The sequence below is a fragment of the Hyalella azteca genome, unplaced genomic scaffold (assembly GCF_000764305.2).
Source record: "Hyalella azteca isolate HAZT.00-mixed unplaced genomic scaffold, Hazt_2.0.2 contig4464, whole genome shotgun sequence".
Lineage (NCBI taxonomy): Eukaryota > Metazoa > Arthropoda > Malacostraca > Amphipoda > Hyalellidae > Hyalella > Hyalella azteca.
In genome coordinates, this window is record NW_025934678.1 from 6,299 (window position 1) to 22,255 (window position 15,957).

The following is a 15,957-nucleotide window of genomic DNA, read 5'->3' on the forward strand; positions in this document are numbered from 1 at the left end:
AAGCAGGGTAAAATACTTGTCTTTTTGCGAAGAGAACATTTCTTAATTTACTGTCCACGGATGAGGGTTCTACAGCTATCCTGTTTTAACGCCTTGATCATTCTAGCTTCCGATGTTACTGATTCGATTATTTTTAACATATCCTTGAACTCAATGTCGGCCAAATAAAATCAAAATATTATTAATAAATGTTATTTTTGACGACGCTGCGATAGGCGGGCCATTAAAATTCTCAGTGGGTCATGGGCGAGAGAGACTAAAACAATTTATTCGACCTCAGCATTAAAGGATAACCGATATATACCATTGTAAATTCAATCAGTTGTAGTTACGACATGAAATTGAATGTTTGAGTAACTAAGACGAATTAAAGTTGGAAAATTAATGAAGAAAAAGTACTAATAACAAGTACTCAGAATCGATTCAAAATCACTATCGGACACCGGCACGTTGCACTGCTCGGCATGGACGCGTACTGTTGAATGAAGGGGATGCGCAAGCAGGTTTCCTTTTCAAAACTCCTATGGCTAAAGAGTTGAAAGGTTTGTTCTTTAAATACCTCCCATATGTAAAACTTCATGTATTGCTGGTGAATAATTTTAAAATCAGTTTTTTTTTCAAATATAAAGACACACTGCCTGTTCCCATGCGATCGTCCATAGTTTATCTATATAGACATATAGTTGTGCGCTATGCGCATCTGCGTATGTCGGTATGACATCCCGCAACTTTTATACCAGGCTGGCGAAGCATAAAGGAAGGAGTTTTAGGACATGAAACCTGCTTGCGCATCCCTCTCATTCAGCAGTACGCGTCCATACCGAGCCGTGCAACGTGCCAGTGTCCGATAGTGATTTTCGAATTTTAGCCTCCACGACCGGTGTTTCCGACCTGCGAATTTTAGAGTCCCTTTATATTTTTAAACAAAATCCTATTTTAAATGCCGCTAATAGTTCATATCCCCTCGAAATTGTAAATAGATAGGTTTGTGCCCGTGTTTGCTTCGTTTTGTTTGTTTTATTCTTGTTTGTTTCTCATTTGACGATTAATTATGCTTCAATGTGAATTTATTGCTAATTGTTTGTACAAGGGTGCGCCAGAGACACTTACTTATTTGAAAGGTCAATAAAAACAGAAGTACTCCAATGATTGTTTTGAAACAATTTTTATTTGAGAGTACAATTTACCAATTTTTTTTCATACAGTCTTGCATATGACATCTGATAAATGGCGACCCACATTGCGCATATACTGATGAAGTTGATTTTTGAAATTCGTATCCACTCTTTGCAGCATATCAATCGGTATGTTGGCAAAGGCGTCTCGAATGTTGTTCATGAGGTGTACTATGGTCCGTGGTCGATCGACATAAACCAGAGATTTCAAATATCCCCATAAAAAGAAATCGGTTAGAGTCAAATCTGAATCGCGTAGCGGCCATTGGAGACAGCCTCTGAGAGAGATGAGGCGGTCGGGGAAATGTTGTCGCAACAAATTCATTGAATCTCGTGCTGTGTGTGCTGTGGCTCCATCTTGCTGAAACCACACCTTCCTTACGTTCATTTCTTCGAGTCTTGGAATAAAAAATTCCTCGATCATGTTCCTGTAACGAGCTCCATTAACGGTAACTGCGCGTTCGTTTTCTTAAAAAAATAAGGACCAATTATTCCCATTACCGACGTTGCTCACCAGACAGTAACTCGCTCGCAATTAATGGCGTCTGGCGAAGCTCACGTGGATTTACACCACACCAATAACGCATGTTTTGTTTGTTAACGCAGCCGGAAATATGGAAGTGAGCCTCGTCACTGAAAAAAACGGCCGCATCTTCAGGCAGGTTGTCAATCAGCATTTCACATGCATTATGACGGGCAACAAAATCGCGTTCAGTTGATTCTTGCACAACAGCAAATTTATTTGAGCAACAAACTTGGAAACTTTCCCCTTCAGATGCGCCCCCTCTCACCCCTCTACCCGCCCAACTCACCGCGCAGGAATTTTTTCAAATAAGTAAGTTTCTCTGGCGCACCCTGGACCTGTGGATTAGGTTTTGAACTGATGATGGAGCTGGTCTCCGAAACATTTTCCTTTTTATCAAGAAATGGTGAATTTTCTGGCTATTTTCTTTGCTTTTAAATTTTTGATAAACTTGCGATTTAAGCAGTCATGTGATTTTAATACTTCACAAGCAGTTGCAGCTTCAAAAGCAGTTGCTTTTTAAATAGTAAATAGAAAAAAATCTGGTTATTATACTGGGCTCTGATCTATATTCTTATATTCTACAGCTAATTTCTAGCAAAGGAATTAGCTTTAGGGAAAGCACACCCTGTTGTTGTATACGGCCTCTCTAGAAGTGTGATCTTTGAAAAGTACTTCTTAAGCGTATATTAGTATATTAATATATTTCCCTTAACTTGATTATAAATTGGAGAAGACATGAATTTGCATCGCAGAGAAAGAAGCCATGATATCATCATCAAGACGATATTGTAACGCTTACATCTTGGCGCATTATGCCACTGTTTGACGTGCCTGATTTTCTGTAAAATATTGTTCAAATGTTCCTTCATCAGAAATAAATTGGGGAAAATGAACGCATAACTGCTGAGAAATTACTGAAATATTTTACACAACCCCTGAACTTGAGTCCAATACTCTCGGCGTAGTATGCAGGAGGTGAGTCAACATTCGTTTCAGTTCTGTCGCAGAGGCTTGCCTTCGGTTGGTTACGGGACAAAGCATTGGCTAGATCCTGAGCTTCATTGTTGGTTTGATCAACAATGATACGTCGTCCAACACCTGCCGTGGCCGGTTTATTCCAAAAAGTGGTCTGGGGTACAATGGGACAGTTCGTTTGGGGTACAATGGGACTGTTTTTTTGGGGCACATTGGGACAGAACCCACGTCCCACGACCTTCCAATCCTTCTAGTCGGGACCTTCAAATATGAAAAAGAAATTGACCGTTTGCCGCCAAATATGAAAAAGAAATTCGTTCCAAATATTCGTTGAAAGAGATATCAGGCTCTTTTTCTTCTTCATCAGAAAAAATTCCGAATTCTACATTATTCATCTGAAGCAATAGAACAAGAATTACTGCTACGAAAAAGTTCAAAATTTTCTCAAACAATTGCGAGAGAACCAAAGCTCCGCACTATATTACGTTCGTGGAGAATTTGGTTTCACTGAGCCAAAAACATATTATGTTGCCTTATTAATAACGAAGAAAAGAGACGAAAATGACGCATACGAAATATCTTACTTGGTTCTTAGAGAAAAATCAGCTCATTTTATATTTCTAGGTGCCGCTGATCTCGTATCAGTCCGTATAGGAAACATTATAGTCATTCTTGGCAACCCTACTGAATGAAATTATAATATGAAATTTGTCTATGATTTTTATGATATCTTAGTTAGGTAAACTGTCCCAATGTACCACCATGGTCTGTCCCACAGTACCCCGGGCCGAGGTACTGGGACATTTTATTTCATTTTTTTATATCTAATTTCTGTAAACTGTTCTGATCATTGCTTATGGATTTAAAAATGTAACCAAGGATGTGGTGTTTAGCTTTATTTTGCATCTCGCATTTTAAAACGGAAATTAGTTGTTATATTTTTCATTTATTTTTTATTAATTTTACCCAACTTTCCCCCAATTCTTCGTTGTATGTGTGTTAGATATTGACTGGTTCTATCCTATGTATTCATTACTTTTTTACATGGTAATGAAAAGGAACTGAATCCTCGTTTGTTTCTGCGATTATGTATACATTCTAGCAGATGTAAGGTGTGCGGATTCACTACGCGTGAGAATTATTTGTATTGAAAGAACTATTTTTAATTCTAGTTTTCATTTACTTCCAGAACCAAGATCCTGAACTGTGTTCTACAGAGGGTCTAGCTTCCGGACAGTCATTGTCATTGAGGTAATTAATATGACAAGGTCGAGATGAAAATTCCTGAGAGACTGGGCCTCATCATCCTGTCCAGGACCAATATAGTGAAAGCAATTATCAATTTACCGACCAATGGATTTGTCAGGACATTTAAATTGTTTTCAGAGGGATTTAAGGTTTCAGATTCGAATTGTGTTCGTAATACACAATTTTGTACTTATTTCATTCGAAAAAACAAATTTTGAGCGATTCAAAACCTTCACATTACTTGATAATGAATCATGTATTTTCGAAACGAAGAAATCTTATACTGAAAAAATCCTTAGAAACCACATATATTACTACTCAGAAATCCTACGAACAGCCTAATTAAAAAAGTTGAAAAAATCAATATGGAAATGTTAAATCAGAATTTCTCTCAGGTCTCCAACAAAACCTGCATAGAAGAACAACTTCTGCCAAAGTATACCAATAATAACAAACCACGAACGTGAAGAATGCGGCGCACGATTAACTTGGTTAAAACACCAATTAATTGCTAAATTTAAATAAAACCCCGTAAGAATCTTCTAGTCAGCGTTGTTCCCTTTTAAATGCATTTGGTCCAATTAATGAACCGAAATTTGCTTATCAAGAGAGGAAACACGATATTTATTATAGTTTTGAAGTTATGCCGATTTCCAGCAACGCATTTTCTTAGCGATTCGTCATTCCTCGCCACTATATACAAATGCCATCGTAAAAGGCCTTGTTTTATAATTATATCTTCTTCTAACACCATCAGAAGAAAATTTATGTTATTTTATATATTTTGATGTTTCAATTACGAGCCGTCAAAAAAGTCGAAGAAAATACCTACTATACGTTAATTGGCAGCGAATGAGTATTGCTACGCGATCACGTTGGGTACTTTGAAATAATTTGCTACTGCTGGTAGTGATATCGCAAAAATCACTCGTTGTACAGTGGTGTTTCTGTGAGCGAGTATTTTTTCTTTAATTTTAACTGAAAATATACTCAAATGCTGGCACTTGTTCCTAAAGAGTTTCAATGAAGTTCTTCTGAAAAAAGTTTATGAAAAAAACCTTAAATGGTAAAACCATGAAAAGAGTCTGGTAAATCATGGCTAATATATAAGGCCTATTTAAAGCGATTGTTTTATTCAAACTCTGAATTTTTGGCCATGAGTCAATTCATAGAACTTTCCGTCATAGAAAATGGATGATTTTCTGTAGTCTTCATGTCGAGTAACACCAATGACGTTCCTTGAAAAAGAAGTTAGTTAATCAAAGTGATAAGTACAGAAAATGGGACTGAAAGCCATGTATTTTAAAAGCCTATTTCATGCATGGCTATTTATCCCACTCGTCCCTCAGGGTGTGATGGTGCACAAAGTAAAACTACTAAGCAAACTAACTAAGCTAGATGGCACTAAAGCAGGCGCCATCTAGCGTCACGCCGGCGCAACTGTCGTACGCAACGCTACTCGCTTCAAGATGAGGCCCAATTTTACATTAACAAAATCTCCCTCTGTTATTGAGTCAATAATTCTTATAAATCTTACTGATGAATTCACTTTACACGCGTTTAAATATCGCGAATGCAGAAATAAATTGATCCCGAGATTTTTTAGATCAAATCCATCCTCTCACTTTTGAAAATATTATGTGAAGCAATGCATCTGAGAACAGTTTATATACACAGAAATTCTTGCTATTAGGTAATACAATTTATTTATGCATATAAAATGTGAATAATTCTCTTCAACGGTAAGCACTTGATTTTCATACCAGAAACTGTTGACAAGACAATCATTGCTGCTGAAACTATGAGATGATTCCCATCACTAAAAATGCAAGTTTGAACCTGCGGTTCTAAAACTCGTTTTATATAAGCGATTTTAATATTATGGAATTTTGTTTTTGAAGTTTGTTTTTGAAGGACATTCTGGTCAACAAAACAGAAGAAAAGTTCCTTGGATTAAATAGGATTTTTCATTCGAGAAAAAGTATGTTTGCCAACAGTGAAAGTAGAAACGAAGGGTTTCATCAGAGCTTCAAAATATTAGACTATTTTAAAGTATTTATGAATTTATACAACAGATCATTGGTGAAATTATATGTTCTTACATCGTGTTTTTTTATTTGTAGGTTGCTCATCTAACACTGAACTGAAGAGCTACTGCACTGCCGCACCAGCAGTGCAACTTGGTGGTTGACCGCCACACGACAGCTGCTGACGCTCAGCGACAAACTACAAGACTACAGAACCAACACAACGAAGAAATAAGATTGAAAATTACAAGCATGATTGAGATCATTAGGTTTTGCATGCTCTTCGTTATATTTCGGACACCATTAAATACGAATTTGTCCAATAAAAGACCGTCGAACACACGTACGTTGATGTAAAATTTCTTCAAGATGATGCGCGTTAACGATTTTGGTAAACCTTATGAGTTTTTAAGCCATGAACTAATGTAAACGAAATCATGAGAACCGTGAGGAATCTACTTCATTAACTTTTTAGCGCCTGTCAATTCTCTGTTCATTAATAGCTCACATTAAAACAGCTTATAGTTGAGTTTATTCGGAGATAAATTGCAAAAAATGAGCGACCGACTTTGAGGATAAACAGACAGGCAGTGCTCATTCGACCGCCCGTGATCTCCTCGCCCCTCGGATGTTGCCTGTGAGGATCGCGAGAAATACCGAATACCAAGAGACATGAATGGACGAGCTAAAAGTATGGATTAATTGCATTTGCGTATTAAGATTGAATTCCTCATTGATAGCAAGGCAATAAATTTGAACTCGAGATATAAGGCTCAGGATTTTTTTTTTTATCTTCAAATTGGTTTGGCAGAAGGCTAAGAAATAAATGCCCAACTCCATTTCCCGCACCCGGTACAGCTTGTGATGGCGAGGTAAGGCCAATGCCTCCATATGTAGTCGCGTCCAGACCGCGTCCACTTGAAGTGCCACGCCGGACCGTCAGGTTCTGTACCAGCGCGTGTGGCAGGTGGAGTACAAGGCAGCCGTCAGGAGTGCGCGAGGCCAGGTCAGAGATAGTCTGAAGCTGCTAATTGGTCAGAGATAGTCTGAACTATCCCAGGTCAGAGGTAGTCTGAACTATCCCAGGTCAGAGATAGTCTGAACTATCTCAGGTCAGAGATAGTCTGAAGCTGCTAAATGAGGACGAGCAAACCATTCTTTCTTCTTCTGAAGATGAATAATTAAAGGAAACGGGAACGAAATGGCCTCTTGACCATTAAATTGAACTCAAAATAGAAAAAATCTTGAGAAGACACTGATACCACAATACAAAATTGTGCCGTTGATCAAATTAATTCTAACCGATGTATGCGCAGACAGAACGTAGCTGAAGTTACAGAAAATTATAATTTACAGCCACTTCAGAATATTAAAATTAAGATTAATTTTTTTTAATTAAATCAGTAAATGCTCACGAGCCAAACTTTCCTTTATAACTTCATGCGTCGGAAGCTTCCCTTACGTTTGTCTTCCAGTTATTTCAGCAACAAATTCAAGCAATCCTGTTCCGGGTCGACACTCTTACTTGATAGTTCTCCGGTCATGCCAAAAATACACACAAGGTATTTTTTAATCGTAAATCTAATTTAAAAGTAAAAAAACGAGGGGCAGTAAACATATGTATTTTCCAGCTCCGGTAAAATTCCAGCACGCTGCAACACGTAACAATGTTTGCAGTGGCAGAACTGGTCTGCAACTGCAGTGCTGTGATTGCTGCGGAGATGATGCCGGAGTACAATGGAGTAAAGTCAAAGCCAAAGAGGGTGAGGAGAAAAATATTGTGCAAGAAAAGGAAGACATCTGAGATGGCTTGGTGTTTTTAGTATGCTCGAGTCTGGGATAATAAATAGCTGATTTGGTTGAGCTAGGTAATGTTTTTATCAGAAGTATACAACAACACCAAGAATGACAACACTGAAACAAGTGTTAGACATTCGGCGAAATAGAACCATACTGACAACACATCATTTAGTTAGAATGTAAGAGCATATTACAAGACTTGTTGGGAATGCTGTGCATAGAAAATATACTGTACATGGTCAGTGCAATAGTAATTAATTTTTCGAATATTTATTGAGATGATGAGAAGATTGAATACCTGCAATTTATCGAATGTACGAGAAGAGAAAACGATGGCATGGGGATAGAGCAACATGACAATTTTCTAACGTCCGTTGACTCTTTAAGACGGCGAGTTGTTTGATGAAACACCAAAACCATCGTAAGTTTTTCATGAACGGAAATGTGTGTGTTCCTCATGCAACCAAATATTACGCGTATTTTTCAGGAATACCGAACTGCGAAACGAATAGCTTTTATTTCAGTCTACCAATGTGTCTTTGTTAAAAAACCTCACAGGTGAGAGCTGAGTTCCGAGCGAGTCTTCAACATATGGGCTGAGGGAAACATCTATCTCAAAGTGACCATTATAAAAACGGTAATAGATATGACTCCGCTATAGGCAAATATTATCATTGTAAATAATAATATAAAAATGTAGTGCAAATATCGATTATATTTGAGGTTTTGAAATATCTGCATTTCAATTTGCGTTCTGAAGCAAGTGTAGTAGCCCTTGGAGTCCAAGTTATTTACCTTTATTAAGTAATTTTTTCAATATCTTCCGATTTATCGAAACAAATTTTGGCAACTTGGGCCGACCACGAATGTTGAGGCGAAAGAAGAAAACCACGAAATTGATTTAATTCTTTATCAATATTCTTGACCGTTGAAGATATTTGTGCTATATTTAGGTTGAAATTTGTCATGGATAGCTATTAATGATTGGTTTTTAATTCTCTTGACGCCTATTTCATGATTGGACTTACTGTATAAATTTTCTGTAACCTAAACGAGTAGTAAATTTTGTTGTGAATGCTGGCTCAGGCGTTTGAACATTTCCTCATAGCCTGATAGGGATAAACATAGAGCTTTGTTTGTTATAAAACATTCATACATTACTTGAAGAGTTTGTAATAGATATTTTCTAACAATGCGTGATGTATTGCCAACATGGAAGCGACATCGCAACATAAGATGTTGGTGAAAGAGCTCAATGCCGTTGGATACTGCACTTAAAGCGGCAGATTCTGTAATGAATGAGTTTCGGTTGTTTTATAAATGAGATAGAAACTTGTAAATAATTTCACATATTAACACTGTTTATTAATCTACAATACGCAGTCAAGGGAAAAACAGAATGTTGAATACAATCCTTGTGTGAAATTATTTTGACAGGTCATGAGGATTGCTGGAAATTTTTTTCGACTGGGAGTTAGAGGAAAGCACAGGATCAGGCAATTATTGTCATTTACTTATCCCGAAAACTCTGTTTTCGTGATGTTTCGACTCGAATTCAGGGAGCCAAATCTGGGCTTGCAAGGATAAACTCCACCGTAGTTTTGGAGATAACTCTTAATGAGTTCCACTAACGGAAAAATAACGGCATAGGTGGAGTTCTTGACTAGTTCCTGATTTTGGCTGCGTTGGGCGGTTAACAACCGTTCCATACGCACCCTCGTTTCGTAGGGGCTAATAACCTCTGCGCTCGAGTAAATTTTAAGCGGCTTATTGGGGGCTAGTACACTTCAATAGTCGCGCTTTTGAGGCGTAACTGCCACCCCGTTCCTGCGTGGTTGTTAGCATCTCGGTGCGGTTAGTTCCCGTACCATATGCTGTCTATCTTTGTGATTCTTGGCAGTGTATTAGGGCTAGAACCCCAAGTCTCTGCGGTTCGTTGTCGGCATCTTGGTGCGATTAGTTCCCGTACCATTTGCTATCCGTTTTTGTGATTTGGCAATGTATTAGGGCTAGAACCCCTAGTCTCTGCGGTTCGTTGTCGGCATCTCGGTGCGGTTAGTTCCCGTACCATTTGCTATCCGTTTTTGTGATTTGGCAGTGTATTAGGGCTAGAACCCCTAGTCTCTGCGGTTCGTTGTCGGCATCTTGGTGCTGTTTGTTCACGTACCAGTTGCTGTAGGTTTTTGTGACTTGACAGTGTTATAGGGCTAGAACCCCTAATTTCTGCGGTTCGTTGTCGGAATCTCAGTGCGGTTAGTTCCCGTACCATTTGCTATCATTTTTTGTGATTTGGCAGTGTATTAGGGCTAGAACCCCTAGTCTCTAAGGTTCGTTGTCGGCATCTTGGTGCGGTTAATTCCCGTTCCATTTGCTATCCGTTTTTGTGATTTGGCTGTGTATTAGGGCAAGAACCCCTAGTCTCTGCGGTTAGTTGTCGGCATCTCGGTGCGGCTAGTTCCCGTACCATTTGCTATCCATTTTGTTACTCGCGGCTGTGTATTAGGGCTCAAACTGTGTGGTTTCTCGGCTGTTTGTACCCCTGAAATGTCAATCCTTTTTCCGTGAACTTTTGGACTAAGACGAATAATAAATTGTGGGCCTCGCGTGAAGAATCTTGTAATTCGCCTGAAGATTACCAGTATATTACGAAAAGTTCCTTGTGTTCATTTCCTCCTCTCTCCAACGCAAGGGAATTTAGAGCCGGACCAAAGAGCGATTCTTTAGCCCTTGCGTGTAGGATCAGTACAAAAGTCTACACCAAGTCGGCACGCTACTTGTAAATATTTCAACTTCGCGGCGGTGTTTCCGGTTACACATGTAAAAGAATTGATAAAATATTTTAATTATATGAGCACGACATCAAACTCAGATTGCGAAAAAAATTTTGTATTCGTACACTGTTTTGGATATAGAAATGTTTAGTGAATAGCTCCTTCACAAATTCTGACCTACCGCAAGACACAGACGTTATTTGGATTGTTAAAGCAAATCGTGGAAGAGAAAAGTTAGCATTCAAATCTAATTTCTAGCTGAACCCCGGGATATCCTTCTGGCCAATGGAAGTGAACTGTAAGGAGCGGCTCTGATATTAGCTTTCACTGCGCGGCCTTTGGAAATTTTTTTTTATATAGTCCATAAGCTCTTTTAGAATTTATATATTTTCTAGTCAACATATCAGACCGTTGATAGTTAAGATAGCACGAATAAAATTATATTTGTTCATATATGTGTAAATACCGGGTTTATGTTCAGTACGAAACATCAAGTCTACGGTGTTTGCTACAAAATGGCTTAATATGTTTGAAATTTTATCCAATATATAATTAGTTTGCTTTGATCGCAAGTTCACCAAGATTCTAAAAGCAAAGAAAACTCCAAGGAAATTCTTCGTATTTCCAATGAAAACAATAGAGAGCAGCTTCATCATCAGGTCAAAGATATAGAGAATCTAATTGCAATCAGCAGAGAAAATCCGAATATTTTCCGTTAAGAATTCATCATTATTTGGTTCGGACGTGGAATTGTCGTAGATGAATGTGATTCTGGTGTTTTTCCTCTTGTTAAAGAGACGGAATGGCATCCAAATTCATTAATCCGTTAGAATCGAATATACATTCAAGATCAGGGTTCTGCACAAAATGTTCAACATATTGAAATAAATTTAATACTTTCATTTTATAGTGCCACAAAGGAATAAGTAAGTTGAGAAGAGGATGCCTAGTAGTGTTTTTTGTTGCGCCTTCACTACAACAACGAACACATTGTGCGGACTGCGGAGCAGGGAACTGCATGGGCGCCACAGAGAGACCATACAGAAGCGCAGTGCAATATACCAGTGTTGCCGGGTTTTTTCTTGGCGAGAATACCAGATTGCCTAGCTTAAAATACCAGAAGTTCTATTGTTCCAAAACAGACTAGTACCTCTAAATTTAATGAAACTATTCGTCAGAAACGTTGGTTAGAAAAAGAAAAAAAATTGTCTCTTATGTAGGTGCTGTGCATTTATCTGGCTTGACGATAATTTGGCAAATTGATTACGTTACATTTTTTCCCTCTGTTTGAAACATTTTAACACTTTTATTTTCCTGTGTTTGATTACATTGACAATTTTTTCCTTTTTTATCACAGTGTCGCACTTCTTCCCCTTCGCTCAACATGAGCAAGCCACGGAAATAGGTCATCTTCCTTTTGCTTATTTTCGTACATGCTTGCATATTGTATTAATCTTACATTTCGGGTGTGATCACTTGTTGCGATTGAGCAGATAGCTTTTGGTCCGAATAAGGGACTCCAGTACCTTAGTTGAAAATTTATTTCGTTGCTTGTTTTTCACATAGGTGACTTGTGAAAACACTTGCACCACGAATGCATTGGAGACATGTTAAAGTGGGCAAGTGATGCAGTAGGCAGCCAGTTCCATGAATGGATGATGATTTTCAAGATCTGTGAAATAATGAACGGCACCCCAGAATTCAAGTGGCACACTAGAATTCAAAACCACAAAACAAAAATGATGGAGCTTGCGTTGCAGAGATCGGTTCGACAACCTCACTCGTCCTAGGCCATATCATCCCTGATCAGCAATCAATCAAGGATCATCACTCTCGTGCTTATATTGTACTAAGCACTTTTGTTAAATGTTAACAATTAGATTGGGGTTATTTCATCAAGCGGTAAACTTACGGGTCCAAAAATAGCGGGAAAGCTCTAGTCGCTCCGCTCTGAAGGTAATCTATATAATCCACGCCTACGCTGGAGTAAGTTCAAACTTCAGAGGTGGAGCTTAATGCAGTAAATTTACAGTAAGCCAGAAAATACCAGAAAAATACAAGATTTAGGCAAATACACCAATATACCAGATCTAAAATATTCATACCAGACACCTTCTGAAAATACCAGATTTGTGATATTTGGTATAGGATTATACCATCTGGCAACGCTGGACAAGGGCCCAAGGCGATGAGTCACGTAAACAAACGTAACTTTCAAGAAAATCCTTGAGGCGTTTAGATGACACCTGGCGTTCGTTTTATAAACTAATCCTGAACTTGGTGAAAAGACTGGTAACACCTTCAGGACGAATTCTCGGAAACCAATTTTTATTGCAAGTTTTCCACGAATAAATGTTCACATCAAAACCAATATTGACCAGATTAAACACGAAGCTATTTATTCACAATATGCACGTTTGAGCGTTGATAGGTTTTTTACTTAAATTTTTACTAGTACGTTAAACGCCAAGTATGCACACATTTTCCATGCATGCGTTTTTTAAATCGAAACCGATCTTGGTGTAACCGATTACGAAGCTATTTATTCACAATTCACTCATGCGTGCGTTGTCACGATTTTTTGACCGCTTCGTTTCCGCGTAGTGCGCTAAATGCAAGTTTCAACTCCGTTTACACGCCTAACTAACCTAGCGCGAAAACAAAGCATACAACAAAATTCTGACAACACTCGCAGGAGCGACAACCCTCTTAATCGTTACCTATAGCAACTCACGCTGATCCAAGACATAAGATTAACTTTTAGAATTTTTTTACTACGCTTCCACTAACAGATAAACATGGGGGTATTAATCTTCAACATTTAATTACGCTATAGCTGCAGATAATTTTTGGCACGTATTTCTTTGAAATTAAATTTTCATCGCTGAAATGTAATGAATACATAGATAATAATGCAAAGATTGATAATTTTGGAATACTAAGTCAATTAAATATATATGAAGCAAACGAATACATGAATAATATGATATTCCGCAATTATGTACTTCAAAGTTTCATTTCTACAGAACTGGGAGCAACACTAAATATTTCCCCTAGACTCTTATTGAAAAAAGTTGTACAGTTATAATTAGGTAATCAAGTTTTGCTTACTTCTAATCAAATCAGTCGAAGCTTACTTCAAACTACTTATTCCACAGTTTTTTTATAATCAATGCTTTTTCCTTGTGAAAGCAAATTTTTCCGAAATACGACGGGAAAAATCATCACGACGTATTCCATGAAATTGATCAATAAAAAATATAAACATTAGTATCAAACCCAACGATAATCCAGTTAAATTAGCATGCAAAATATTTGTCAAATAATTCGCTATCTACCTTTGATCTCTTAATCTCAAGTCCTGAATCAGGAGGCCGATGAATGGCCAGTGGTTTAGACCGTCGTACCGTAGTGAATAATATATTGGTCACTCACCGTCCGTCTCTAATTACTGTCCTAAAATATATATACGGAAGCTTTCTTCATATAATGCGTCATACTTCTTTTATCATAGGGACAAGCTCTCCCCGTTTTGGAGTATTATGGTCATAGCTCCTTTAGTCATAGGGACAAGCTCTCCCCGTTTTGGAGTATTATAGTCATAGCTCCTTTAGTTATAGGGACAAGCTCTCCCTGTTTTGGAGGAAGCTCTCCCCGGAGAATATATAGCAGAACACGTTTAAGCACGTTCATATGAAATACCTGAAGTAATAATACATCTGCATTTTGCTTGAAAGTGTTCTTGACATTACTTTCTTAAATTTGGTTGATATTGCAATAACTTGAGAGCAAGATCGCGTACCGCATGACGAAGCTGGTGCAGGCGTCAGGAACTCGCTTGACGAAGCTGGTGCAGGCGTTGGGGCACCGCTTGACGAAGCTGGTGCAGGCGTCGGGCACCGCTTGATGAAGCTGATGAAAAGCGTCGGGGCACCGCTTGACGAAGCTGGTGCAGGCGTCGGGGCACCGCTTGACGAAGCTGGTGCAGGCGTCGGGCCACCGCTTGACGAAGCTGGTGCAGGCGTCGGGGCACCGCTTGACGAAGCTGGTGCAGGCGTCGGGCCACCGCTTGACGAAGCTGGTGCAAGCGTCGGGCCACCGCTTGACGAAGCTGGTGCAAGCGTCGGGGCACCGCTTGATGAAACTACAAGCGTTTGGGCACCGCTCGATGAAGCTGGTGCAGGCGTCGGGGCACCGCTTGATGAAGCTGGGACAAGCGCCAGGGCACCGCTTGACGAAGCTGATGCAAGCGTCGGGACACCGCTTGATGAAGCTGCAAGCGTCGGGGCACCGCTTGATGAAGCTGGTTTAGGCGCCGGGCACCGCTTGATGAATCTGGTACAAGCGTCGGGGCACCGCTTGACGAAGCTGGAGCAAGCGTCGGGACAAGCTAGGCTTTATTAATGGGGTCACGACATTCACATTCCTTTGAATGAACTTCAAAGTACCTAGAATATTCCTACTCAGAAGTGAGAAAAAGATTAACACCAATGGTCTTTGCAAAATATTACAAATGACACCAACATAATCGATGCTTCTCACCGTCGCCCCTATGGTCACGTGAAAACTGAGGTCACAAATACATTACATACATTTTCTGTCAAAATTCTTAAATTACTGAAAATTTTCTCTTGCGTGAAAATCATTTTGAATTTTATTTGATGATTGCGGCGGGTTAAAAATAAGAGCATCATAATTATTTTGTATTGAGGACACGTTCATTAAATATTTTTGACAAAATAATACGTCATCGGCCATTGAATTGTTCACGGGTGTATATATATATATGGAATGATTATTCCATCGGTCTGAACAGTTAACTTTATTATCATACAACGGGGATTAGCCACAAGCATTAGAAGCTATGGTGCTATGAAAGCTAGTACAATTTCTACTGTCACATTTTGTTATTGGCACGATTGTTTAGTGTTGAGGTTGTTTTTGCATAATTCTATGGTAGAAAACAACGCGGTTTTCCCAAGCCTTGGAGCACCCAAGCTAGTAACGGGAATGTTCAACTTCTTTGAACCATGCAAATATGGTTTAAAAACTGACGTTCATAACCTTCACTTGTCATTCAAGTACAGTGGAGCCTTGTCCCTGCCCTGACAACTTAAGCAGCAGCGCAAGCGGCGGCCCCTCAGACAGAGGTGCCTTCAACGAGCCTCAATGATCAGTTCAGGAGGAGGGAGACTCGGAGACGCTCCTGGTGCAGGGCAGCGGCCCCTCAGACAGAGGTGCCTTCAACGAGCCTCAATGATCAGTTCAGGAGGAGGGAGACTCAGGAGTGCAGTGTCAAGGAGTGCAGTGACATTTGGTGTAAGTGCAGTCACAACTGGCGCAGGCGCAGTGGCAACTGGCGCAGAAGCAGCGACAAATGGGGGTCGTACAAGTCTTCTTCTTGGCCGCCGTCCTCTTGCCGGTAAGTACTGATC

At 39.2% G+C, this 15,957-nt stretch overlaps 1 long non-coding RNA gene across 1 annotated transcript; it reads left to right on the forward strand.

Moving 5' to 3' along the window:
* The first annotated feature begins 2,149 nt into the window (after positions 1–2,149).
* Positions 2,150–8,831, forward strand: LOC125177727. The gene is made up of 2 exons (XR_007156635.1): positions 2,150–3,927; positions 6,048–8,831. It is a non-coding gene; the product is annotated as an uncharacterized LOC125177727 (long non-coding RNA).
* The last annotated feature ends 7,126 nt before the right edge of the window (positions 8,832–15,957 follow it).